Source organism: Ascaphus truei, unplaced genomic scaffold (genome assembly GCF_040206685.1).
Source record: "Ascaphus truei isolate aAscTru1 unplaced genomic scaffold, aAscTru1.hap1 HAP1_SCAFFOLD_1014, whole genome shotgun sequence".
Classification (NCBI taxonomy): Eukaryota; Metazoa; Chordata; class Amphibia; order Anura; family Ascaphidae; genus Ascaphus; species Ascaphus truei.
This window is the reverse complement of record NW_027453878.1, coordinates 26536-53163: the sequence shown is the minus strand read 5'-3', so window position 1 is coordinate 53163 and position 26628 is coordinate 26536. Positions and strand designations below refer to the sequence as shown.

Sequence of the window (26628 nt, the reverse complement as noted above, 5' to 3'; positions counted from 1 at the left end):
GGACAATAGGTCGAGTGTGGTCATTGAGAGCGTACAATTATTTCCCACCTAAGATTGCCTCACATGCGATAGATATGTCAATTTATAGATAGAAAGATGCGTTAATAGTTAATACCTGCAATCCTGTGATAACACTCAGTACTCTAACATATCCTTATACATGACACTAATTTCATCATTAGGTATATGTTTCATTGGTTTGACCTGAAAGCCTGACTGCGCAATAACAATTATTATTGAATTATTTTACAATGCATTCTTATTCCGGGGCTCCTCCTACATTTTTCATTTGTATGCCAGTCTTCTGGGCATTTTCCCGTATCTCACAAAGTTTAGTCCACAGGACATTAACAAATGACATATATTCCGTTTAGGTTCTTGCTCAAGACCTTGATGAGGTGGGCAGGCTTGAATCATGTTTTGATCAAAAGATGCAACCAAATGACTCCTTTGTCACACAGACGTACCTTGTAAATGTAAACATGACACTAGTATGGTATTTGAGCCCAAATTGGTAGGAGAGAAGGATTTGTTCTCGTTTTCCATATATATATATATATATATATATATATATATATACAGGCATACCCTGCATTAACGTACGCAATGGGACTGGAGCATGTATGTAAAGTGAAAATGTACTTAAAGTGAAGCACTACCTTTTTCCACTTATTGATGCTTGTACTGTACTGCAATCGACATATACGTGCATAACTGATGTAAATAACGCATTTGTAACAGGCTCTATAGTCTCCCCGCTTGCGCACAGCTTCGGTACAGGTAGGGAGCACGGTATTGTTGTTCAGGACGTGCTGACAGGCGCATGCGTGAGCTGCCGTTTGCCTATTGGGCGACATGCGCTTACTCGCGAGTGTACTTAAAGTGAGTGTCCTTAAAGCGGGGTATGCCTGTATACGTTATATATATATATACACGTTAGGCCAATGGTTTTACCATCAGCAGTGACCCTTGTAAAGGGAGGAGGAGCGCGGTAATCCGTACAGTCTTCCACAAATGTTTGGCCAATTCTTTTCCTTGCGGCATACTCCATAAGGGCATTTTATTCTCTTGTTAGTGATGCTTTGCATCATAGGGGAAGGTTATCATCTTGCCTGGTTCCAGCTTTACACCGTTTCCTAAAGAATGGCATTATCTATATTTAGACACAAAGATCAGTCTCTCGTGAGACTGTCAAAAATTGCTAATGCTGACTATATTGCAAGTCATCACAGTGGGGTATTGGGAAAAGTTTTCAACTAGCAATAATCACGCCTCGGATCAACCTCATGGGCTATGATACTGCCACTGCGCAAAGTTAACTTTCTACTGGCTTAGTAACCACCAGCCCACAAGAAGCCCTCATTACACTGGTGGCTAGCAAATGCAGGAGCTGGTTCAGTGCTATGGATTGTGGGAGTTAATATGGTAATTCAACTGTGAACGAGAAAGACTCTCTTGCACTTCCACAAACAACCACTTGCAGTGTATCTGCATGCAAACGCTTCAGCCAGAGGTGTATTTGGGACCAAATACATGATCTCTCCTCTCTTACCAGTGACCTGACTGTTAAATAACAATTATGATTGAATATTGCTATTTCAAACCTACTGGAAGTTGCTCGAAAACATGATCTCATATGAAAAAGAAATGTTTTCTCGCAGCGATATTCATGTCAAATGTGAAAGTCACACATTTAGACTTGAAAAATAAAATCCATACAGATCAAATGAGCAACTTCAGTAGCTCAGGGATATGGCATGTACTTGGTTTTATATATGTCAATCTTCGGGACCCGGGTGGGTAACCACCTTTAAACACCAATGAGATCATATCAGATATACACACTCGTCATGCAGATAGTATGGACTCATTCATTGTAGGTTTGGTAGGGAAATATATCATCAACATGGTTCGTGAATTATGAACATTATTAGAACCACTTTCGACAAAACACACAAGGTCTCTGTGGCGCAATTGGTTAGCGCGTTCGGCTGTTAACCGAAAGGTTGGTGGTTCAAGCCCACCCAGGGACGTCTGTTTTCCACCCGACAGCTCTTTTCTTGACTAGTTCTGCCCATGGAATCAAGTAGCCGGGAAAACCCCGAAAACATTCACATCCCTGATTATATTATACCCACTTATCTCCTTCAAGACATTTAATGAGATTTTAAAATAGAATGTCTGATGACTAATTGTCGTTTCATGCACTAAACAAAAGACTTCTTTTTCTATGCATCAGTGTTGGTATCTATTAAGTGAAGTTGCTTGAGAAACGGGATGCCAGAACAAGAACTATATTAATACTGCTTTTGTTGTGGTGGAAATAGAAACATTTGGTGATAGATGAATCCTAGTGAAGAGCACAGGATTATCTGCAAACCAAGATGGGATTGGAAACATCTGGGGACAATAGGTCGAGTGTGGTCATTGAGAGCGTACAATTATTTCCCACCTAAGATTGCCTCACATGCGATAGATATGTCAATTTATAGATAGAAAGATGCGTTAACAGTTAATACCTGCAATCCTGTGATAACACTCAGTACTCTAACATATCCTTATACATGACACTAATTTCATCATTAGGTATATGTTTCATTGGTTTGACCTGAAAGCCTGACTGCGCAATAACAATTATTATTGAATTATTTTACAATGCATACTTATTCCGGGGCTCCTCCTACATTTTTCATTTGTATGCCAGTCTTCGGGGCATTTTCACGTATCTCACAAAGTTTAGTCCACAGGACATTAAGAAATGACATATGTTCCGTTTAGGTTCTTGCTCAAGACCTTGATGAGGTGGGCAGGCTTGAATCATGTTTTGGTCAAAAGATGCAACCTGATGACTCCTTTGTCAAACAGACGTACCTTGTAACTGTAAACCTGACACTAGTATATTTGAGCCCAAATTGGTAGGAGAGCAGGATTTGTTTTGGTTTTACCAGCAGCAGTTACCCTTGTAAAGGGAGGAGGAGTGCAGTAATCCGTACAGTCTTCCACAAATGTTTGGCCAATTCTTTTCCTTGCGGCATACTCCATAAGGGCATTTTATTCTCTTGTTAGTGATACTTTGCATCATAGGGGTAGGTTATCATCTTGCCTGGTTCCAGCTTTACACCGTTTCCTAAAGAATGGCATTATCTATATTTAGACACAAAGATCAGTCTCTCGTGAGACTGTCAAAAATTGCTAATGCTGACTATATTGCAAGTCATCACAGCGGGGTATTGGGAAAAGTTTTCAACTAGCAATAATCACGCCTCGGGTTAACCTCATGGGCTATGATACTGCCACTGCGCAAAGTTAACTTACTACTGGCTTAGTGAAACCACCAGCCCACAAGAAGCCCTCATTACACTGGTGGCTAGCAAATGCAGGAGCTGGTTCAGTGCTATGGATTGTGGGAGTTAATATGGTAATTCAACTGTGAACTAGAAAGACTCTCTTGCAGTTCCACAAACAACCACTTGCAGTGTATCTGCATGCAAACGCTTCAGCCAGAGGTGTATTTGGGACCAAATACATGATCTCTCCTCTCTCACCAGTGACCTGACTGTGAAATAACAATTATGATTGAATATTGCTATTTCAAACCTACTGGAAGTTGCTCGAAAACATGATCTCATATGAAAAAGAAATGTTTTCTCGCAGTGATATTCATGTCAAATGTGAAAGTCACACATTTAGACTTGAAAAAATAAAATCCATACAGATCAAATGAGCAACTTCAGTAGCTCAGGGACATGGCATGTACTTGCTTTTATATATGTCAATCTTCAGCACCCGGGTGGGTAACCCACTCTTAACACCAACGAGATCATATCAGATATACACACTCGTCATGCAGATAGTATGGACTCATTCATGGTAGGTTTGGTAGGGAAATATATCATCAACATGGTTTGTGCATTATGAACATTATTATAACCACTTTCGACACAACACCCAAGGTCTCTGTGGCGCAATTGGTTAGCGCGTTCGGCTGTTAACCGAAAGGTTGGTGGTTCAAGCCCACCCAGGGACGTCTGTTTTCCACCCGACAGCTCTTTTCTTGACTAGTTCTGCCCATGGAATCAAGTAGCCGGGAAAACCCCGAAAACATTCACATCCCTGATTATATTATACCCACTTATCTCCTTCAAGACATTTAATGAGATTTTAAAATAGAATGTCTGATGACTAATTGTCGTTTCATGCACTAAACAAAAGACTTCTTTTTCTATGCATCAGTGTTGGTATCTATTAAGTGAAGTTGCTTGAGAAACGGGATGCCAGAACAAGAACTATATTAATACTGCTTTTGTTGTGGTGGAAATAGAAATATTTGGTGATAGATGAATCCTAGTGAAGAGCACAGGATTATCTGCAAACCAAGATGGGATTGGAAACATCTGGGGACAATAGGTCGAGTGTGGTCATTGAGAGCGTACAATTATTTCCCACCTAAGATTGCCTCACATGCGATAGATATGTCAATTTATAGATAGAAAGATGCGTTAATAGTTAATACCTGCAATCCTGTGATAACACTCAGTACTCTAACATATCCTTATACATGACACTAATTTCATCATTAGGTATATGTTTCATTGGTTTGACCTGAAAGCCTGACTGCGCAATAACAATTATTATTGAATTATTTTACAATGCATACTTATTCCGGGGCTCCTCCTACATTTTTCATTTGTATGCCAGTCTTCGGGGCATTTTCACGTATCTCACAAAGTTTAGTCCACAGGACATTAAGAAATGACATATGTTCCGTTTAGGTTCTTGCTCAAGACCTTGATGAGGTGGGCAGGCTTGAATCATGTTTTGGTCAAAAGATGCAACCTGATGACTCCTTTGTCAAACAGACGTACCTTGTAAATGTAAACCTGACACTAGTATATTTGAGCCCAAATTGGTAGGAGAGCAGGATTTGTTTTGGTTTTACCAGCAGCAGTTACCCTTGTAAAGGGAGGAGGAGTGCAGTAATCCGTACAGTCTTCCACAAATGTTTGGCCAATTCTTTTCCTTGCGGCATACTCCATAAGGGCATTTTATTCTCTTGTTAGTGATACTTTGCATCATAGGGGTAGGTTATCATCTTGCCTGGTTCCAGCTTGACACCGTTTCCTAAAGAATGGCATTATCTATATTTAGACACAAAGATCAGTCTCTCGTGAGACTGTCAAAAATTGCTAATGCTGACTATATTGCAAGTCATCACAGCGGGGTATTGGGAAAAGTTTTCAACTAGCAATAATCACGCCTCAGGTTAACCTCATGGGCTATGATACTGCCACTGCGCAAAGTTAACTTTCTACTGGCTTAGTGAAACCACCAGCCCACAAGAAGCCCTCATTACACTGGTGGCTAGCAAATGCAGGAGCTGGTTCAGTGCTATGGATTGTGGGAGTTAATATGGTAATTCAACTGTGAACTAGAAAGACTCTCTTGCAGTTCCACAAACAACCACTTGCAGTGTATCTGCATGCAAACGCTTCAGCCAGAGGTGTATTTGGGACCAAATACATGATCTCTCCTCTCTCACCAGTGACCTGACTGTGAAATAACAATTATGATTGAATATTGCTATTTCAAACCTACTGGAAGTTGCTCGAAAACATGATCTCATATGAAAAAGAAATGTTTTCTCGCAGTGATATTCATGTCAAATGTGAAAGTCACACATTTAGACTTGAAAAAATAAAATCCATACAGATCAAATGAGCAACTTCAGTAGCTCAGGGACATGGCATGTACTTGCTTTTATATATGTCAATCTTCAGCACCCGGGTGGGTAACCCACTCTTAACACCAACGAGATCATATCAGATATACACACTCGTCATGCAGATAGTATGGACTCATTCATGGTAGGTTTGGTAGGGAAATATATCAACATGGTTTGTGCATTATGAACATTATTATAACCACTTTCGACACAACACCCAAGGTCTCTGTGGCGCAATTGGTTAGCGCGTTCGGCTGTTAACCGAAAGGTTGGTGGTTCAAGCCCACCCAGGGACGTCTGTTTTCCACCCGACAGCTCCTTTCTTGACTAGTTCTGCCCATGGAATCAAGTAGCCGGGAAAACCCCGAAAACATTCACATCCCTGATTATATTATACCCACTTATCTCCTTCAAGACATTTAATGAGATTTTAAAATAGAATGTCTGATGACTAATTGTCGTTTCATGCACTAAACAAAAGACTTCTTTTTCTATGCATCAGTGTTGGTATCTATTAAGTGAAGTTGCTTGAGAAACGGGATGCCAGAACAAGAACTATATTAATACTGCTTTTGTTGTGGTGGAAATAGAAATATTTGGTGATAGATGAATCCTAGTGAAGAGCACAGGATTATCTGCAAACCAAGATGGGATTGGAAACATCTGGGGACAATAGGTCGAGTGTGGTCATTGAGAGCGTACAATTATTTCCCACCTAAGATTGCCTCACATGCGATAGATATGTCAATTTATAGATAGAAAGATGCGTTAATAGTTAATACCTGCAATCCTGTGATAACACTCAGTACTCTAACATATCCTTATACATGACACTAATTTCATCATTAGGTATATGTTTCATTGGTTTGACCTGAAAGCCTGACTGCGCAATAACAATTATTATTGAATTATTTTACAATGCATACTTATTCCGGGGCTCCTCCTACATTTTTCATTTGTATGCCAGTCTTCGGGGCATTTTCACGTATCTCACAAAGTTTAGTCCACAGGACATTAAGAAATGACATATGTTCCGTTTAGGTTCTTGCTCAAGACCTTGATGAGGTGGGCAGGCTTGAATCATGTTTTGGTCAAAAGATGCAACCTGATGACTCCTTTGTCAAACAGACGTACCTTGTAAATGTAAACCTGACACTAGTATATTTGAGCCCAAATTGGTAGGAGAGCAGGATTTGTTTTGGTTTTACCAGCAGCAGTTACCCTTGTAAAGGGAGGAGGAGTGCAGTAATCCGTACAGTCTTCCACAAATGTTTGGCCAATTCTTTTCCTTGCGGCATACTCCATAAGGGCATTTTATTCTCTTGTTAGTGATACTTTGCATCATAGGGGTAGGTTATCATCTTGCCTGGTTCCAGCTTTACACCGTTTCCTAAAGAATGGCATTATCTATATTTAGACACAAAGATCAGTCTCTCGTGAGACTGTCAAAAATTGCTAATGCTGACTATATTGCAAGTCATCACAGCGGGGTATTGGGAAAAGTTTTCAACTAGCAATAATCACGCCTCGGGTTAACCTCATGGGCTATGATACTGCCACTGCGCAAAGTTAACTTACTACTGGCTTAGTGAAACCACCAGCCCACAAGAAGCCCTCATTACACTGGTGGCTAGCAAATGCAGGAGCTGGTTCAGTGCTATGGATTGTGGGAGTTAATATGGTAATTCAACTGTGAACTAGAAAGACTCTCTTGCAGTTCCACAAACAACCACTTGCAGTGTATCTGCATGCAAACGCTTCAGCCAGAGGTGTATTTGGGACCAAATACATGATCTCTCCTCTCTCACCAGTGACCTGACTGTGAAATAACAATTATGATTGAATATTGCTATTTCAAACCTACTGGAAGTTGCTCGAAAACATGATCTCATATGAAAAAGAAATGTTTTCTCGCAGTGATATTCATGTCAAATGTGAAAGTCACACATTTAGACTTGAAAAAATAAAATCCATACAGATCAAATGAGCAACTTCAGTAGCTCAGGGACATGGCATGTACTTGCTTTTATATATGTCAATCTTCAGCACCCGGGTGGGTAACCCACTCTTAACACCAACGAGATCATATCAGATATACACACTCGTCATGCAGATAGTATGGACTCATTCATGGTAGGTTTGGTAGGGAAATATATCATCAACATGGTTTGTGCATTATGAACATTATTATAACCACTTTCGACACAACACCCAAGGTCTCTGTGGCGCAATTGGTTAGCGCGTTCGGCTGTTAACCGAAAGGTTGGTGGTTCAAGCCCAACCAGGGACGTCTGTTTTCCACCCGACAGCTCTTTTCTTGACTAGTTCTGCCCATGGAATCAAGTAGCCGGGAAAACCCCGAAAACATTCACATCCCTGATTATATTATACCCACTTATCTCCTTCAAGACATTTAATGAGATTTTAAAATAGAATGTCTGATGACTAATTGTCGTTTCATGCACTAAACAAAAGACTTCTTTTTCTATGCATCAGTGTTGGTATCTATTAAGTGAAGTTGCTTGAGAAACGGGATGCCAGAACAAGAACTATATTAATACTGCTTTTGTTGTGGTGGAAATAGAAATATTTGGTGATAGATGAATCCTAGTGAAGAGCACAGGATTATCTGCAAACCAAGATGGGATTGGAAACATCTGGGGACAATAGGTCGAGTGTGGTCATTGAGAGCGTACAATTATTTCCCACCTAAGATTGCCTCACATGCGATAGATATGTCAATTTATAGATAGAAAGATGCGTTAATAGTTAATACCTGCAATCCTGTGATAACACTCAGTACTCTAACATATCCTTATACATGACACTAATTTCATCATTAGGTATATGTTTCATTGGTTTGACCTGAAAGCCTGACTGCGCAATAACAATTATTATTGAATTATTTTACAATGCATACTTATTCCGGGGCTCCTTCTACATTTTTCATTTGTATGCCAGTCTTCGGGGCATTTTCACGTATCTCACAAAGTTTAGTCCACAGGACATTAAGAAATGACATATGTTCCGTTTAGGTTCTTGCTCAAGACCTTGATGAGGTGGGCAGGCTTGAATCATGTTTTGGTCAAAAGATGCAACCTGATGACTCCTTTGTCAAACAGACGTACCTTGTAAATGTAAACCTGACACTAGTATATTTGAGCCCAAATTGGTAGGAGAGCAGGATTTGTTTTGGTTTTACCAGCAGCAGTTACCCTTGTAAAGGGAGGAGGAGTGCAGTAATCCGTACAGTCTTCCACAAATGTTTGGCCAATTCTTTTCCTTGCGGCATACTCCATAAGGGCATTTTATTCTCTTGTTAGTGATACTTTGCATCATAGGGGTAGGTTATCATCTTGCCTGGTTCCAGCTTGACACCGTTTCCTAAAGAATGGCATTATCTATATTTAGACACAAAGATCAGTCTCTCGTGAGACTGTCAAAAATTGCTAATGCTGACTATATTGCAAGTCATCACAGCGGGGTATTGGGAAAAGTTTTCAACTAGCAATAATCACGCCTCGGGTTAACCTCATGGGCTATGATACTGCCACTGCGCAAAGTTAACTTTCTACTGGCTTAGTGAAACCACCAGCCCACAAGAAGCCCTCATTACACTGGTGGCTAGCAAATGCAGGAGCTGGTTCAGTGCTATGGATTGTGGGAGTTAATATGGTAATTCAACTGTGAACTAGAAAGACTCTCTTGCAGTTCCACAAACAACCACTTGCAGTGTATCTGCATGCAAACGCTTCAGCCAGAGGTGTATTTGGGACCAAATACATGATCTCTCCTCTCTCACCAGTGACCTGACTGTGAAATAACAATTATGATTGAATATTGCTATTTCAAACCTACTGGAAGTTGCTCGAAAACATGATCTCATATGAAAAAGAAATGTTTTCTCGCAGTGATATTCATGTCAAATGTGAAAGTCACACATTTAGACTTGAAAAAATAAAATCCATACAGATCAAATGAGCAACTTCAGTAGCTCAGGGACATGGCATGTACTTGCTTTTATATATGTCAATCTTCAGCACCCGGGTGGGTAACCCACTCTTAACACCAACGAGATCATATCAGATATACACACTCGTCATGCAGATAGTATGGACTCATTCATGGTAGGTTTGGTAGGGAAATATATCAACATGGTTTGTGCATTATGAACATTATTATAACCACTTTCGACACAACACCCAAGGTCTCTGTGGCGCAATTGGTTAGCGCGTTCGGCTGTTAACCGAAAGGTTGGTGGTTCAAGCCCACCCAGGGACGTCTGTTTTCCACCCGACAGCTCCTTTCTTGACTAGTTCTGCCCATGGAATCAAGTAGCCGGGAAAACCCCGAAAACATTCACATCCCTGATTATATTATACCCACTTATCTCCTTCAAGACATTTAATGAGATTTTAAAATAGAATGTCTGATGACTAATTGTCGTTTCATGCACTAAACAAAAGACTTCTTTTTCTATGCATCAGTGTTGGTATCTATTAAGTGAAGTTGCTTGAGAAACGGGATGCCAGAACAAGAACTATATTAATACTGCTTTTGTTGTGGTGGAAATAGAAATATTTGGTGATAGATGAATCCTAGTGAAGAGCACAGGATTATCTGCAAACCAAGATGGGATTGGAAACATCTGGGGACAATAGGTCGAGTGTGGTCATTGAGAGCGTACAATTATTTCCCACCTAAGATTGCCTCACATGCGATAGATATGTCAATTTATAGATAGAAAGATGCGTTAATAGTTAATACCTGCAATCCTGTGATAACACTCAGTACTCTAACATATCCTTATACATGACACTAATTTCATCATTAGGTATATGTTTCATTGGTTTGACCTGAAAGCCTGACTGCGCAATAACAATTATTATTGAATTATTTTACAATGCATACTTATTCCGGGGCTCCTCCTACATTTTTCATTTGTATGCCAGTCTTCGGGGCATTTTCACGTATCTCACAAAGTTTAGTCCACAGGACATTAAGAAATGACATATGTTCCGTTTAGGTTCTTGCTCAAGACCTTGATGAGGTGGGCAGGCTTGAATCATGTTTTGGTCAAAAGATGCAACCTGATGACTCCTTTGTCAAACAGACGTACCTTGTAAATGTAAACCTGACACTAGTATATTTGAGCCCAAATTGGTAGGAGAGCAGGATTTGTTTTGGTTTTACCAGCAGCAGTTACCCTTGTAAAGGGAGGAGGAGTGCAGTAATCCGTACAGTCTTCCACAAATGTTTGGCCAATTCTTTTCCTTGCGGCATACTCCATAAGGGCATTTTATTCTCTTGTTAGTGATACTTTGCATCATAGGGGTAGGTTATCATCTTGCCTGGTTCCAGCTTGACACCGTTTCCTAAAGAATGGCATTATCTATATTTAGACACAAAGATCAGTCTCTCGTGAGACTGTCAAAAATTGCTAATGCTGACTATATTGCAAGTCATCACAGCGGGGTATTGGGAAAAGTTTTCAACTAGCAATAATCACGCCTCGGGTTAACCTCATGGGCTATGATACTGCCACTGCGCAAAGTTAACTTTCTACTGGCTTAGTGAAACCACCAGCCCACAAGAAGCCCTCATTACACTGGTGGCTAGCAAATGCAGGAGCTGGTTCAGTGCTATGGATTGTGGGAGTTAATATGGTAATTCAACTGTGAACTAGAAAGACTCTCTTGCAGTTCCACAAACAACCACTTGCAGTGTATCTGCATGCAAACGCTTCAGCCAGAGGTGTATTTGGGACCAAATACATGATCTCTCCTCTCTCACCAGTGACCTGACTGTGAAATAACAATTATGATTGAATATTGCTATTTCAAACCTACTGGAAGTTGCTCGAAAACATGATCTCATATGAAAAAGAAATGTTTTCTCGCAGTGATATTCATGTCAAATGTGAAAGTCACACATTTAGACTTGAAAAAATAAAATCCATACAGATCAAATGAGCAACTTCAGTAGCTCAGGGACATGGCATGTACTTGCTTTTATATATGTCAATCTTCAGCACCCGGGTGGGTAACCCACTCTTAACACCAACGAGATCATATCAGATATACACACTCGTCATGCAGATAGTATGGACTCATTCATGGTAGGTTTGGTAGGGAAATATATCATCAACATGGTTTGTGCATTATGAACATTATTATAACCACTTTCGACACAACACCCAAGGTCTCTGTGGCGCAATTGGTTAGCGCGTTCGGCTGTTAACCGAAAGGTTGGTGGTTCAAGCCCACCCAGGGACGTCTGTTTTCCACCCGACAGCTCCTTTCTTGACTAGTTCTGCCCATGGAATCAAGTAGCCGGGAAAACCCCGAAAACATTCACATCCCTGATTATATTATACCCACTTATCTCCTTCAAGACATTTAATGAGATTTTAAAATAGAATGTCTGATGACTAATTGTCGTTTCATGCACTAAACAAAAGACTTCTTTTTCTATGCATCAGTGTTGGTATCTATTAAGTGAAGTTGCTTGAGAAACGGGATGCCAGAACAAGAACTATATTAATACTGCTTTTGTTGTGGTGGAAATAGAAATATTTGGTGATAGATGAATCCTAGTGAAGAGCACAGGATTATCTGCAAACCAAGATGGGATTGGAAACATCTGGGGACAATAGGTCGAGTGTGGTCATTGAGAGCGTACAATTATTTCCCACCTAAGATTGCCTCACATGCGATAGATATGTCAATTTATAGATAGAAAGATGCGTTAATAGTTAATACCTGCAATCCTGTGATAACACTCAGTACTCTAACATATCCTTATACATGACACTAATTTCATCATTAGGTATATGTTTCATTGGTTTGACCTGAAAGCCTGACTGCGCAATAACAATTATTATTGAATTATTTTACAATGCATACTTATTCCGGGGCTCCTCCTACATTTTTCATTTGTATGCCAGTCTTCGGGGCATTTTCACGTATCTCACAAAGTTTAGTCCACAGGACATTAAGAAATGACATATGTTCCGTTTAGGTTCTTGCTCAAGACCTTGATGAGGTGGGCAGGCTTGAATCATGTTTTGGTCAAAAGATGCAACCTGATGACTCCTTTGTCAAACAGACGTACCTTGTAAATGTAAACCTGACACTAGTATATTTGAGCCCAAATTGGTAGGAGAGCAGGATTTGTTTTGGTTTTACCAGCAGCAGTTACCCTTGTAAAGGGAGGAGGAGTGCAGTAATCCGTACAGTCTTCCACAAATGTTTGGCCAATTCTTTTCCTTGCGGCATACTCCATAAGGGCATTTTATTCTCTTGTTAGTGATACTTTGCATCATAGGGGTAGGTTATCATCTTGCCTGGTTCCAGCTTGACACCGTTTCCTAAAGAATGGCATTATCTATATTTAGACACAAAGATCAGTCTCTCGTGAGACTGTCAAAAATTGCTAATGCTGACTATATTGCAAGTCATCACAGCGGGGTATTAGGAAAAGTTTTCAACTAGCAATAATCACGCCTCGGGTTAACCTCATGGGCTATGATACTGCCACTGCGCAAAGTTAACTTACTACTGGCTTAGTGAAACCACCAGCCCACAAGAAGCCCTCATTACACTGGTGGCTAGCAAATGCAGGAGCTGGTTCAGTGCTATGGATTGTGGGAGTTAATATGGTAATTCAACTGTGAACTAGAAAGACTCTCTTGCAGTTCCACAAACAACCACTTGCAGTGTATCTGCATGCAAACGCTTCAGCCAGAGGTGTATTTGGGACCAAATACATGATCTCTCCTCTCTCACCAGTGACCTGACTGTGAAATAACAATTATGATTGAATATTGCTATTTCAAACCTACTGGAAGTTGCTCGAAAACATGATCTCATATGAAAAAGAAATGTTTTCTCGCAGTGATATTCATGTCAAATGTGAAAGTCACACATTTAGACTTGAAAAAATAAAATCCATACAGATCAAATGAGCAACTTCAGTAGCTCAGGGACATGGCATGTACTTGCTTTTATATATGTCAATCTTCAGCACCCGGGTGGGTAACCCACTCTTAACACCAACGAGATCATATCAGATATACACACTCGTCATGCAGATAGTATGGACTCATTCATGGTAGGTTTGGTAGGGAAATATATCATCAACATGGTTTGTGCATTATGAACATTATTATAACCACTTTCGACACAACACCCAAGGTCTCTGTGGCGCAATTGGTTAGCGCGTTCGGCTGTTAACCGAAAGGTTGGTGGTTCAAGCCCACCCAGGGACGTCTGTTTTCCACCCGACAGCTCTTTTCTTGACTAGTTCTGCCCATGGAATCAAGTAGCCGGGAAAACCCCGAAAACATTCACATCCCTGATTATATTATACCCACTTATCTCCTTCAAGACATTTAATGAGATTTTAAAATAGAATGTCTGATGACTAATTGTCGTTTCATGCACTAAACAAAAGACTTCTTTTTCTATGCATCAGTGTTGGTATCTATTAAGTGAAGTTGCTTGAGAAACGGGATGCCAGAACAAGAACTATATTAATACTGCTTTTGTTGTGGTGGAAATAGAAATATTTGGTGATAGATGAATCCTAGTGAAGAGCACAGGATTATCTGCAAACCAAGATGGGATTGGAAACATCTGGGGACAATAGGTCGAGTGTGGTCATTGAGAGCGTACAATTATTTCCCACCTAAGATTGCCTCACATGCGATAGATATGTCAATTTATAGATAGAAAGATGCGTTAATAGTTAATACCTGCAATCCTGTGATAACACTCAGTACTCTAACATATCCTTATACATGACACTAATTTCATCATTAGGTATATGTTTCATTGGTTTGACCTGAAAGCCTGACTGCGCAATAACAATTATTATTGAATTATTTTACAATGCATACTTATTCCGGGGCTCCTCCTACATTTTTCATTTGTATGCCAGTCTTCGGGGCATTTTCACGTATCTCACAAAGTTTAGTCCACAGGACATTAAGAAATGACATATGTTCCGTTTAGGTTCTTGCTCAAGACCTTGATGAGGTGGGCAGGCTTGAATCATGTTTTGGTCAAAAGATGCAACCTGATGACTCCTTTGTCAAACAGACGTACCTTGTAAATGTAAACCTGACACTAGTATATTTGAGCCCAAATTGGTAGGAGAGCAGGATTTGTTTTGGTTTTACCAGCAGCAGTTACCCTTGTAAAGGGAGGAGGAGTGCAGTAATCCGTACAGTCTTCCACAAATGTTTGGCCAATTCTTTTCCTTGCGGCATACTCCATAAGGGCATTTTATTCTCTTGTTAGTGATACTTTGCATCATAGGGGTAGGTTATCATCTTGCCTGGTTCCAGCTTGACACCGTTTCCTAAAGAATGGCATTATCTATATTTAGACACAAAGATCAGTCTCTCGTGAGACTGTCAAAAATTGCTAATGCTGACTATATTGCAAGTCATCACAGCGGGGTATTGGGAAAAGTTTTCAACTAGCAATAATCACGCCTCGGGTTAACCTCATGGGCTATGATACTGCCACTGCGCAAAGTTAACTTACTACTGGCTTAGTGAAACCACCAGCCCACAAGAAGCCCTCATTACACTGGTGGCTAGCAAATGCAGGAGCTGGTTCAGTGCTATGGATTGTGGGAGTTAATATGGTAATTCAACTGTGAACTAGAAAGACTCTCTTGCAGTTCCACAAACAACCACTTGCAGTGTATCTGCATGCAAACGCTTCAGCCAGAGGTGTATTTGGGACCAAATACATGATCTCTCCTCTCTCACCAGTGACCTGACTGTGAAATAACAATTATGATTGAATATTGCTATTTCAAACCTACTGGAAGTTGCTCGAAAACATGATCTCATATGAAAAAGAAATGTTTTCTCGCAGTGATATTCATGTCAAATGTGAAAGTCACACATTTAGACTTGAAAAAATAAAATCCATACAGATCAAATGAGCAACTTCAGTAGCTCAGGGACATGGCATGTACTTGCTTTTATATATGTCAATCTTCAGCACCCGGGTGGGTAACCCACTCTTAACACCAACGAGATCATATCAGATATACACACTCGTCATGCAGATAGTATGGACTCATTCATGGTAGGTTTGGTAGGGAAATATATCAACATGGTTTGTGCATTATGAACATTATTATAACCACTTTCGACACAACACCCAAGGTCTCTGTGGCGCAATTGGTTAGCGCGTTCGGCTGTTAACCGAAAGGTTGGTGGTTCAAGCCCACCCAGGGACGTCTGTTTTCCACCCGACAGCTCCTTTCTTGACTAGTTCTGCCCATGGAATCAAGTAGCCGGGAAAACCCCGAAAACATTCACATCCCTGATTATATTATACCCACTTATCTCCTTCAAGACATTTAATGAGATTTTAAAATAGAATGTCTGATGACTAATTGTCGTTTCATGCACTAAACAAAAGACTTCTTTTTCTATGCATCAGTGTTGGTATCTATTAAGTGAAGTTGCTTGAGAAACGGGATGCCAGAACAAGAACTATATTAATACTGCTTTTGTTGTGGTGGAAATAGAAATATTTGGTGATAGATGAATCCTAGTGAAGAGCACAGGATTATCTGCAAACCAAGATGGGATTGGAAACATCTGGGGACAATAGGTCGAGTGTGGTCATTGAGAGCATACAATTATTTCCCACCTAAGATTGCCTCACATGCGATAGATATGTCAATTTATAGATAGAAAGATGCGTTAATAGTTAATACCTGCAATCCTGTGATAACACTCAGTACTCTAACATATCCTTATACATGACACTAATTTCATCATTAGGTATATGTTTCATTGGTTTGACCTGAAAGCCTGACTGCGCAATAACAATTATTATTGAATTATTTTACAATGCATACTTATTCCGGGGCTCCTCCTACATTTTTCATTTGTATGCCAGTCTTCGGGGCATTTTCACGTATCTCACAAAGTTTAGTCCACAGGACATTAAGAAATGACATATGTTCCGTTTAGGTTCTTGCTCAAGACCTTGATGAGGTGGGCAGGCTTGAATCATGTTTTGGTCAAAAGATGCAACCTGATGACTCCTTTGTCAAACAGACGTACCTTGTAAATGTAAACCTGACACTAGTATATTTGAGCCCAAATTGGTAGGAGAGCAGGATTTGTTTTGGTTTTACCAGCAGCAGTTACCCTTGTAAAGGGAGGAGGAGTGCAGTAATCCGTACAGTCTTCCACAAATGTTTGGCCAATTCTTTTCCTTGCGGCATACTCCATAAGGGCATTTTATTCTCTTGTTAGTGATACTTTGCATCATAGGGGTAGGTTATCATCTTGCCTGGTTCCAGCTTTACACCGTTTCCTAAAGAATGGCATTATCTATATTTAGACACAAAGATCAGTCTCTCGTGAGACTGTCAAAAATTGCTAATGCTGACTATATTGCAAGTCATCACAGCGGGGTATTGGGAAAAGTTTTCAACTAGCAATAATCACGCCTCGGGTTAACCTCATGGGCTATGATACTGCCACTGCGCAAAGTTAACTTACTACTGGCTTAGTGAAACCACCAGCCCACAAGAAGCCCTCATTACACTGGTGGCTAGCAAATGCAGGAGCTGGTTCAGTGCTATGGATTGTGGGAGTTAATATGGTAATTCAACTGTGAACTAGAAAGACTCTCTTGCAGTTCCACAAACAACCACTTGCAGTGTATCTGCATGCAAACGCTTCAGCCAGAGGTGTATTTGGGACCAAATACATGATCTCTCCTCTCTCACCAGTGACCTGACTGTGAAATAACAATTATGATTGAATATTGCTATTTCAAACCTACTGGAAGTTGCTCGAAAACATGATCTCATATGAAAAAGAAATGTTTTCTCGCAGTGATATTCATGTCAAATGTGAAAGTCACACATTTAGACTTGAAAAAATAAAATCCATACAGATCAAATGAGCAACTTCAGTAGCTCAGGGACATGGCATGTACTTGCTTTTATATATGTCAATCTTCAGCACCCGGGTGGGTAACCCACTCTTAACACCAACGAGATCATATCAGATATACACACTCGTCATGCAGATAGTATGGACTCATTCATGGTAGGTTTGGTAGGGAAATATATCATCAACATGGTTTGTGCATTATGAACATTATTATAACCACTTTCGACACAACACCCAAGGTCTCTGTGGCGCAATTGGTTAGCGCGTTCGGCTGTTAACCGAAAGGTTGGTGGTTCAAGCCCACCCAGGGACGTCTGTTTTCCACCCGACAGCTCTTTTCTTGACTAGTTCTGCCCATGGAATCAAGTAGCCGGGAAAACCCCGAAAACATTCACATCCCTGATTATATTATACCCACTTATCTCCTTCAAGACATTTAATGAGATTTTAAAATAGAATGTCTGATGACTAATTGTCGTTTCATGCACTAAACAAAAGACTTCTTTTTCTATGCATCAGTGTTGGTATCTATTAAGTGAAGTTGCTTGAGAAACGGGATGCCAGAACAAGAACTATATTAATACTGCTTTTGTTGTGGTGGAAATAGAAATATTTGGTGATAGATGAATCCTAGTGAAGAGCACAGGATTATCTGCAAACCAAGATGGGATTGGAAACATCTGGGGACAATAGGTCGAGTGTGGTCATTGAGAGCGTACAATTATTTCCCACCTAAGATTGCCTCACATGTGATAGATATGTCAATTTATAGATAGAAAGATGCGTTAATAGTTAATACCTGCAATCCTGTGATAACACTCAGTACTCTAACATATCCTTATACATGACACTAATTTCATCATTAGGTATATGTTTCATTGGTTTGACCTGAAAGCCTGACTGCGCAATAACAATTATTATTGAATTATTTTACAATGCATACTTATTCCGGGGCTCCTCCTACATTTTTCATTTGTATGCCAGTCTTCGGGGCATTTTCACGTATCTCACAAAGTTTAGTCCACAGGACATTAAGAAATGACATATGTTCCGTTTAGGTTCTTGCTCAAGACCTTGATGAGGTGGGCAGGCTTGAATCATGTTTTGGTCAAAAGATGCAACCTGATGACTCCTTTGTCAAACAGACGTACCTTGTAAATGTAAACCTGACACTAGTATATTTGAGCCCAAATTGGTAGGAGAGCAGGATTTGTTTTGGTTTTACCAGCAGCAGTTACCCTTGTAAAGGGAGGAGGAGTGCAGTAATCCGTACAGTCTTCCACAAATGTTTGGCCAATTCTTTTCCTTGCGGCATACTCCATAAGGGCATTTTATTCTCTTGTTAGTGATACTTTGCATCATAGGGGTAGGTTATCATCTTGCCTGGTTCCAGCTTGACACCGTTTCCTAAAGAATGGCATTATCTATATTTAGACACAAAGATCAGTCTCTCGTGAGACTGTCAAAAATTGCTAATGCTGACTATATTGCAAGTCATCACAGCGGGGTATTGGGAAAAGTTTTCAACTAGCAATAATCACGCCTCGGGTTAACCTCATGGGCTATGATACTGCCACTGCGCAAAGTTAACTTACTACTGGCTTAGTGAAACCACCAGCCCACAAGAAGCCCTCATTACACTGGTGGCTAGCAAATGCAGGAGCTGGTTCAGTGCTATGGATTGTGGGAGTTAATATGGTAATTCAACTGTGAACTAGAAAGACTCTCTTGCAGTTCCACAAACAACCACTTGCAGTGTATCTGCATGCAAACGCTTCAGCCAGAGGTGTATTTGGGACCAAATACATGATCTCTCCTCTCTCACCAGTGACCTGACTGTGAAATAACAATTATGATTGAATATTGCTATTTCAAACCTACTGGAAGTTGCTCGAAAACATGATCTCATATGAAAAAGAAATGTTTTCTCGCAGTGATATTCATGTCAAATGTGAAAGTCACACATTTAGACTTGAACAAATAAAATCCATACAGATCAAATGAGCAACTTCAGTAGCTCAGGGACATGGCATGTACTTGCTTTTATATATGTCAATCTTCAGCACCCGGGTGGGTAACCCACTCTTAACACCAACGAGATCATATCAGATATACACACTCGTCATGCAGATAGTATGGACTCATTCATGGTAGGTTTGGTAGGGAAATATATCATCAACATGGTTTGTGCATTATGAACATTATTATAACCACTTTCGACACAACACCCAAGGTCTCTGTGGCGCAATTGGTTAGCGCGTTCGGCTGTTAACCGAAAGGTTGGTGGTTCAAGCCCACCCAGGGACGTCTGTTTTCCACCCGACAGCTCTTTTCTTGACTAGTTCTGCCCATGGAATCAAGTAGCCGGGAAAACCCCGAAAACATTCACATCCCTGATTATATTATACCCACTTATCTCCTTCAAGACATTTAATGAGATTTTAAAATAGAATGTCTGATGACTAATTGTCGTTTCATGCACTAAACAAAAGACTTCTTTTTCTATGCATCAGTGTTGGTATCTATTAAGTGAAGTTGCTTGAGAAACGGGATGCCAGAACAAGAACTATATTAATACTGCTTTTGTTGTGGTGGAAATAGAAATATTTGGTGATAGATGAATCCTAGTGAAGAGCACAGGATTATCTGCAAACCAAGATGGGATTGGAAACATCTGGGGACAATAGGTCGAGTGTGGTCATTGAGAGCGTACAATTATTTCCCACCTAAGATTGCCTCACATGCGATAGATATGTCAATTTATAGATAGAAAGATGCGTTAATAGTTAATACCTGCAATCCTGTGATAACACTCAGTACTCTAACATATCCTTATACATGACACTAATTTCATCATTAGGTATATGTTTCATTGGTTTGACCTGAAAGCCTGACTGCGCAATAACAATTATTATTGAATTATTTTACAATGCATACTTATTCCGGGGCTCCTCCTACATTTTTCATTTGTATGCCAGTCTTCGGGGCATTTTCACGTATCTCACAAAGTTTAGTCCACAGGACATTAAGAAATGACATATGTTCCGTTTAGGTTCTTGCTCAAGACCTTGATGAGGTGGGCAGGCTTGAATCATGTTTTGGTCAAAAGATGCAACCTGATGACTCCTTTGTCAAACAGACGTACCTTGTAAATGTAAACCTGACACTAGTATATTTGAGCCCAAATTGGTAGGAGAGCAGGATTTGTTTTGGTTTTACCAGCAGCAGTTACCCTTGTAAAGGGAGGAGGAGTGCAGTAATCCGTACAGTCTTCCACAAATGTTTGGCCAATTCTTTTCCTTGCGGCATACTCCATAAGGGCATTTTATTCTCTTGTTAGTGATACTTTGCATCATAGGGGTAGGTTATCATCTTGCCTGGTTCCAGCTTTACACCATTTCCTAAAGAATGGCATTATCTATATTTAGACACAAAGATCAGTCTCTCGTGAGACTGTCAAAAATTGCTAATGCTGACTATATTGCAAGTCATCACAGCGGGGTATTGGGAAAAGTTTTCAACTAGCAATAATCACGCCTCGGGTTAACCTCATGGGCTATGATACTGCCACTGCGCAAAGTTAACTTTCTACTGGCTTAGTGAAACCACCAGCCCACAAGAAGCCCTCATTACACTGGTGGCTAGCAAATGCAGGAGCTGGTTCAGTGCTATGGATTGTGGGAGTTAATATGGTAATTCAACTGTGAACTAGAAAGACTCTCTTGCAGTTCCACAAACAACCACTTGCAGTGTATCTGCATGCAAACGCTTCAGCCAGAGGTGTATTTGGGACCAAATACATGATCTCTCCTCTCTCACCAGTGACCTGACTGTGAAATAACAATTATGATTGAATATTGCTATTTCAAACCTACTGGAAGTTGCTCGAAAACATGATCTCATATGAAAAAGAAATGTTTTCTCGCAGTGATATTCATGTCAAATGTGAAAGTCACACATTTAGACTTGAACAAATAAAATCCATACAGATCAAATGAGCAACTTCAGTAGCTCAGGGACATGGCATGTACTTGCTTTTATATATGTCAATCTTCAGCACCCGGGTGGGTAACCCACTCTTAACACCAACGAGATCATATCAGATATACACACTCGTCATGCAGATAGTATGGACTCATTCATGGTAGGTTTGGTAGGGAAATATATCATCAACATGGTTTGTGCATTATGAACATTATTATAACCACTTTCGACACAACACCCAAGGTCTCTGTGGCGCAATTGGTTAGCGCGTTCGGCTGTTAACCGAAAGGTTGGTGGTTCAAGCCCACCCAGGGACGTCTGTTTTCCACCCGACAGCTCTTTTCTTGACTAGTTCTGCCCATGGAATCAAGTAGCCGGGAAAACCCCGAAAACATTCACATCCCTGATTATATTATACCCACTTATCTCCTTCAAGACATTTAATGAGATTTTAAAATAGAATGTCTGATGACTAATTGTCGTTTCATGCACTAAACAAAAGACTTCTTTTTCTATGCATCAGTGTTGGTATCTATTAAGTGAAGTTGCTTGAGAAACGGGATGCCAGAACAAGAACTATATTAATACTGCTTTTGTTGTGGTGGAAATAGAAATATTTGGTGATAGATGAATCCTAGTGAAGAGCACAGGATTATCTGCAAACCAAGATGGGATTGGAAACATCTGGGGACAATAGGTCGAGTGTGGTCATTGAGAGCGTACAATTATTTCCCACCTAAGATTGCCTCACATGCGATAGATATGTCAATTTATAGATAGAAAGATGCGTTAATAGTTAATACCTGCAATCCTGTGATAACACTCAGTACTCTAACATATCCTTATACATGACACTAATTTCATCATTAGGTATATGTTTCATTGGTTTGACCTGAAAGCCTGACTGCGCAATAACAATTATTATTGAATTATTTTACAATGCATACTTATTCCGGGGCTCCTCCTACATTTTTCATTTGTATGCCAGTCTTCGGGGCATTTTCACGTATCTCACAAAGTTTAGTCCACAGGACATTAAGAAATGACATATGTTCCGTTTAGGTTCTTGCTCAAGACCTTGATGAGGTGGGCAGGCTTGAATCATGTTTTGGTCAAAAGATGCAACCTGATGACTCCTTTGTCAAACAGACGTACCTTGTAAATGTAAACCTGACACTAGTATATTTGAGCCCAAATTGGTAGGAGAGCAGGATTTGTTTTGGTTTTACCAGCAGCAGTTACCCTTGTAAAGGGAGGAGGAGTGCAGTAATCCGTACAGTCTTCCACAAATGTTTGGCCAATTCTTTTCCTTGCGGCATACTCCATAAGGGCATTTTATTCTCTTGTTAGTGATACTTTGCATCATAGGGGTAGGTTATCATCTTGCCTGGTTCCAGCTTTACACCGTTTCCTAAAGAATGGCATTATCTATATTTAGACACAAAGATCAGTCTCTCGTGAGACTGTCAAAAATTGCTAATGCTGACTATATTGCAAGTCATCACAGCGGGGTATTGGGAAAAGTTTTCAACTAGCAATAATCACGCCTCGGGTTAACCTCATGGGCTATGATACTGCCACTGCGCAAAGTTAACTTACTACTGGCTTAGTGAAACCACCAGCCCACAAGAAGCCCTCATTACACTGGTGGCTAGCAAATGCAGGAGCTGGTTCAGTGCTATGGATTGTGGGAGTTAATATGGTAATTCAACTGTGAACTAGAAAGACTCTCTTGCAGTTCCACAAACAACCACTTGCAGTGTATCTGCATGCAAACGCTTCAGCCAGAGGTGTATTTGGGACCAAATACATGATCTCTCCTCTCTCACCAGTGACCTGACTGTGAAATAACAATTATGATTGAATATTGCTATTTCAAACCTACTGGAAGTTGCTCGAAAACATGATCTCATATGAAAAAGAAATGTTTTCTCGCAGTGATATTCATGTCAAATGTGAAAGTCACACATTTAGACTTGAACAAATAAAATCCATACAGATCAAATGAGCAACTTCAGTAGCTCAGGGACATGGCATGTACTTGCTTTTATATATGTCAATCTTCAGCACCCGGGTGGGTAACCCACTCTTAACACCAACGAGATCATATCAGATATACACACTCGTCATGCAGATAGTATGGACTCATTCATGGTAGGTTTGGTAGGGAAATATATCATCAACATGGTTTGTGCATTATGAACATTATTATAACCACTTTCGACACAACACCCAAGGTCTCTGTGGCGCAATTGGTTAGCGCGTTCGGCTGTTAACCGAAAGGTTGGTGTTCAAGCCCACCCAGGGACGTCTGTTTTCCACCCGACAGCTCTTTTCTTGACTAGTTCTGCCCATGGAATCAAGTAGCCGGGAAAACCCCGAAAACATTCACATCCCTGATTATATTATACCCACTTATCTCCTTCAAGACATTTAATGAGATTTTAAAATAGAATGTCTGATGACTAATTGTCGTTTCATGCACTAAACAAAAGACTTCTTTTTCTATGCATCAGTGTTGGTATCTATTAAGTGAAGTTGCTTGAGAAACGGGATGCCAGAACAAGAACTATATTAATACTGCTTTTGTTGTGGTGGAAATAGAAATATTTGGTGATAGATGAATCCTAGTGAAGAGCACAGGATTATCTGCAAACCAAGATGGGATTGGAAACATCTGGGGACAATAGGTCGAGTGTGGTCATTGAGAGCGTACAATTATTTCCCACCTAAGATTGCCTCACATGCGATAGATATGTCAATTTATAGATAGAAAGATGCGTTAATAGTTAATACCTGCAATCCTGTGATAACACTCAGTACTCTAACATATCCTTATACATGACACTAATTTCATCATTAGGTATATGTTTCATTGGTTTGACCTGAAAGCCTGACTGCGCAATAACAATTATTATTGAATTATTTTACAATGCATACTTATTCCGGGGCTCCTCCTACATTTTTCATTTGTATGCCAGTCTTCGGGGCATTTTCACGTATCTCACAAAGTTTAGTCCACAGGACATTAAGAAATGACATATGTTCCGTTTAGGTTCTTGCTCAAGACCTTGATGAGGTGGGCAGGCTTGAATCATGTTTTGGTCAAAAGATGCAACCTGATGACTCCTTTGTCAAACAGACGTACCTTGTAAATGTAAACCTGACACTAGTATATTTGAGCCCAAATTGGTAGGAGAGCAGGATTTGTTTTGGTTTTACCAGCAGCAGTTACCCTTGTAAAGGGAGGAGGAGTGCAGTAATCCGTACAGTCTTCCACAAATGTTTGGCCAATTCTTTTCCTTGCGGCATACTCCATAAGGGCATTTTATTCTCTTGTTAGTGATACTTTGCATCATAGGGGTAGGTTATCATCTTGCCTGGTTCCAGCTTTACACCGTTTCCTAAAGAATGGCATTATCTATATTTAGACACAAAGATCAGTCTCTCGTGAGACTGTCAAAAATTGCTAATGCTGACTATATTGCAAGTCATCACAGCGGGGTATTGGGAAAAGTTTTCAACTAGCAATAATCACGCCTCAGGTTAACCTCATGGGCTATGATACTGCCACTGCGCAAAGTTAACTTACTACTGGCTTAGTGAAACCACCAGCCCACAAGAAGCCCTCATTACACTGGTGGCTAGCAAATGCAGGAGCTGGTTCAGTGCTATGGATTGTGGGAGTTAATATGGTAATTCAACTGTGAACTAGAAAGACTCTCTTGCAGTTCCACAAACAACCACTTGCAGTGTATCTGCATGCAAACGCTTCAGCCAGAGGTGTATTTGGGACCAAATACATGATCTCTCCTCTCTCACCAGTGACCTGACTGTGAAATAACAATTATGATTGAATATTGCTATTTCAAACCTACTGGAAGTTGCTCGAAAACATGATCTCATATGAAAAAGAAATGTTTTCTCGCAGTGATATTCATGTCAAATGTGAAAGTCACACATTTAGACTTGAACAAATAAAATCCATACAGATCAAATGAGCAACTTCAGTAGCTCAGGGACATGGCATGTACTTGCTTTTATATATGTCAATCTTCAGCACCCGGGTGGGTAACCCACTCTTAACACCAACGAGATCATATCAGATATACACACTCGTCATGCAGATAGTATGGACTCATTCATGGTAGGTTTGGTAGGGAAATATATCATCAACATGGTTTGTGCATTATGAACATTATTATAACCACTTTCGACACAACACCCAAGGTCTCTGTGGCGCAATTGGTTAGCGCGTTCGGCTGTTAACCGAAAGGTTGGTGGTTCAAGCCCACCCAGGGACGTCTGTTTTCCACCCGACAGCTCTTTTCTTGACTAGTTCTGCCCATGGAATCAAGTAGCCGGGAAAACCCCGAAAACATTCACATCCCTGATTATATTATACCCACTTATCTCCTTCAAGACATTTAATGAGATTTTAAAATAGAATGTCTGATGACTAATTGTCGTTTCATGCACTAAACAAAAGACTTCTTTTTCTATGCATCAGTGTTGGTATCTATTAAGTGAAGTTGCTTGAGAAACGGGATGCCAGAACAAGAACTATATTAATACTGCTTTTGTTGTGGTGGAAATAGAAATATTTGGTGATAGATGAATCCTAGTGAAGAGCACAGGATTATCTGCAAACCAAGATGGGATTGGAAACATCTGGGGACAATAGGTCGAGTGTGGTCATTGAGAGCGTACAATTATTTCCCACCTAAGATTGCCTCACATGCGATAGATATGTCAATTTATAGATAGAAAGATGCGTTAATAGTTAATACCTGCAATCCTGTGATAACACTCAGTACTCTAACATATCCTTATACATGACACTAATTTCATCATTAGGTATATGTTTCATTGGTTTGACCTGAAAGCCTGACTGCGCAATAACAATTATTATTGAATTATTTTACAATGCATACTTATTCCGGGGCTCCTCCTACATTTTTCATTTGTATGCCAGTCTTCG

General features: G+C 40.2%; 24 non-coding genes across 24 annotated transcripts; 11 read left to right on the top strand and 13 right to left on the bottom strand.

The window, feature by feature from the left end:
• Nucleotides 1-1176: 1176 nt before the first annotated feature.
• On the bottom strand, nt 1177-1317 carry LOC142474920 (U4 spliceosomal RNA). Its single transcript, XR_012790643.1, has one exon. It is a non-coding gene; the product is annotated as a U4 spliceosomal RNA (small nuclear RNA).
• Nucleotides 1318-1959: 642 nt separating this feature from the next.
• On the top strand, nt 1960-2033 carry TRNAN-GUU (transfer RNA asparagine (anticodon GUU)). Its single transcript has one exon. It is a non-coding gene; the product is annotated as a tRNA-Asn (tRNA).
• Nucleotides 2034-3167: 1134 nt separating this feature from the next.
• Nucleotides 3168-3308, bottom strand: LOC142474910 (U4 spliceosomal RNA). The gene has a single exon (XR_012790633.1). It is a non-coding gene; the product is annotated as a U4 spliceosomal RNA (small nuclear RNA).
• A 645-nt stretch (nt 3309-3953) lies between these two features.
• On the top strand, nt 3954-4027 carry TRNAN-GUU (transfer RNA asparagine (anticodon GUU)). The gene has a single exon. It is a non-coding gene; the product is annotated as a tRNA-Asn (tRNA).
• Nucleotides 4028-5161: 1134 nt separating this feature from the next.
• Nucleotides 5162-5302, bottom strand: LOC142474918 (U4 spliceosomal RNA). The gene has a single exon (XR_012790641.1). It is a non-coding gene; the product is annotated as a U4 spliceosomal RNA (small nuclear RNA).
• A 642-nt stretch (nt 5303-5944) lies between these two features.
• TRNAN-GUU (transfer RNA asparagine (anticodon GUU)) lies at nt 5945-6018 on the top strand. The gene has a single exon. It is a non-coding gene; the product is annotated as a tRNA-Asn (tRNA).
• Nucleotides 6019-7152: 1134 nt separating this feature from the next.
• Nucleotides 7153-7293, bottom strand: LOC142474909 (U4 spliceosomal RNA). Its single transcript, XR_012790632.1, has one exon. It is a non-coding gene; the product is annotated as a U4 spliceosomal RNA (small nuclear RNA).
• Nucleotides 7294-9146: 1853 nt separating this feature from the next.
• Nucleotides 9147-9287, bottom strand: LOC142474908 (U4 spliceosomal RNA). Its single transcript, XR_012790631.1, has one exon. It is a non-coding gene; the product is annotated as a U4 spliceosomal RNA (small nuclear RNA).
• Nucleotides 9288-9929: 642 nt separating this feature from the next.
• TRNAN-GUU (transfer RNA asparagine (anticodon GUU)) lies at nt 9930-10003 on the top strand. The gene has a single exon. It is a non-coding gene; the product is annotated as a tRNA-Asn (tRNA).
• Nucleotides 10004-11137: 1134 nt separating this feature from the next.
• On the bottom strand, nt 11138-11278 carry LOC142474907 (U4 spliceosomal RNA). The gene has a single exon (XR_012790630.1). It is a non-coding gene; the product is annotated as a U4 spliceosomal RNA (small nuclear RNA).
• A 645-nt stretch (nt 11279-11923) lies between these two features.
• On the top strand, nt 11924-11997 carry TRNAN-GUU (transfer RNA asparagine (anticodon GUU)). The gene has a single exon. It is a non-coding gene; the product is annotated as a tRNA-Asn (tRNA).
• A 1134-nt stretch (nt 11998-13131) lies between these two features.
• LOC142474912 (U4 spliceosomal RNA) lies at nt 13132-13272 on the bottom strand. The gene has a single exon (XR_012790635.1). It is a non-coding gene; the product is annotated as a U4 spliceosomal RNA (small nuclear RNA).
• A 645-nt stretch (nt 13273-13917) lies between these two features.
• On the top strand, nt 13918-13991 carry TRNAN-GUU (transfer RNA asparagine (anticodon GUU)). The gene has a single exon. It is a non-coding gene; the product is annotated as a tRNA-Asn (tRNA).
• Nucleotides 13992-15125: 1134 nt separating this feature from the next.
• LOC142474905 (U4 spliceosomal RNA) lies at nt 15126-15266 on the bottom strand. Its single transcript, XR_012790628.1, has one exon. It is a non-coding gene; the product is annotated as a U4 spliceosomal RNA (small nuclear RNA).
• Nucleotides 15267-15908: 642 nt separating this feature from the next.
• On the top strand, nt 15909-15982 carry TRNAN-GUU (transfer RNA asparagine (anticodon GUU)). The gene has a single exon. It is a non-coding gene; the product is annotated as a tRNA-Asn (tRNA).
• Nucleotides 15983-17116: 1134 nt separating this feature from the next.
• On the bottom strand, nt 17117-17257 carry LOC142474904 (U4 spliceosomal RNA). Its single transcript, XR_012790627.1, has one exon. It is a non-coding gene; the product is annotated as a U4 spliceosomal RNA (small nuclear RNA).
• Nucleotides 17258-17902: 645 nt separating this feature from the next.
• On the top strand, nt 17903-17976 carry TRNAN-GUU (transfer RNA asparagine (anticodon GUU)). The gene has a single exon. It is a non-coding gene; the product is annotated as a tRNA-Asn (tRNA).
• A 1134-nt stretch (nt 17977-19110) lies between these two features.
• Nucleotides 19111-19251, bottom strand: LOC142474903 (U4 spliceosomal RNA). Its single transcript, XR_012790626.1, has one exon. It is a non-coding gene; the product is annotated as a U4 spliceosomal RNA (small nuclear RNA).
• A 645-nt stretch (nt 19252-19896) lies between these two features.
• TRNAN-GUU (transfer RNA asparagine (anticodon GUU)) lies at nt 19897-19970 on the top strand. The gene has a single exon. It is a non-coding gene; the product is annotated as a tRNA-Asn (tRNA).
• Nucleotides 19971-21104: 1134 nt separating this feature from the next.
• Nucleotides 21105-21245, bottom strand: LOC142474902 (U4 spliceosomal RNA). Its single transcript, XR_012790625.1, has one exon. It is a non-coding gene; the product is annotated as a U4 spliceosomal RNA (small nuclear RNA).
• Nucleotides 21246-21890: 645 nt separating this feature from the next.
• Nucleotides 21891-21964, top strand: TRNAN-GUU (transfer RNA asparagine (anticodon GUU)). The gene has a single exon. It is a non-coding gene; the product is annotated as a tRNA-Asn (tRNA).
• Nucleotides 21965-23098: 1134 nt separating this feature from the next.
• On the bottom strand, nt 23099-23239 carry LOC142474901 (U4 spliceosomal RNA). The gene has a single exon (XR_012790624.1). It is a non-coding gene; the product is annotated as a U4 spliceosomal RNA (small nuclear RNA).
• A 1852-nt stretch (nt 23240-25091) lies between these two features.
• Nucleotides 25092-25232, bottom strand: LOC142474916 (U4 spliceosomal RNA). The gene has a single exon (XR_012790639.1). It is a non-coding gene; the product is annotated as a U4 spliceosomal RNA (small nuclear RNA).
• A 645-nt stretch (nt 25233-25877) lies between these two features.
• TRNAN-GUU (transfer RNA asparagine (anticodon GUU)) lies at nt 25878-25951 on the top strand. Its single transcript has one exon. It is a non-coding gene; the product is annotated as a tRNA-Asn (tRNA).
• The last annotated feature ends 677 nt before the right edge of the window (nt 25952-26628 follow it).